Here is a 299-nt window from a genome sequence, read left to right as displayed (position 1 = left end):
AGAATGGTGATTAAACTGACTTGGAACTACCTGTGCATTAAACGGTTATACTGCATACCTGCCAGCCAATCAGAAACCAGTATTCAGACAGACCATGGAATGAAATGAAATAAACAACAATGAAGGTTTTTTTTGACAGTACATTGAATTTTTTAAAAATAACTATAGCCTAAATAAAATATATATCAATCGCTGCATTTTTTCCCCCAGGAAGATGCAGTGTTAACCCTAACATTTTATTTTAAGATTTAACATTTGTAGATGGTCTAAAGCAAAAGAGTTGTAAAAATTCTGAAAAT

Source organism: Sinocyclocheilus anshuiensis, unplaced genomic scaffold (genome assembly GCF_001515605.1).
Source record: "Sinocyclocheilus anshuiensis isolate Anshui unplaced genomic scaffold, SAMN03320099.WGS_v1.1 scaffold659, whole genome shotgun sequence".
Classification (NCBI taxonomy): domain Eukaryota; kingdom Metazoa; phylum Chordata; class Actinopteri; order Cypriniformes; family Cyprinidae; genus Sinocyclocheilus; species Sinocyclocheilus anshuiensis.
This window is presented reverse-complemented; position numbering follows the sequence as displayed.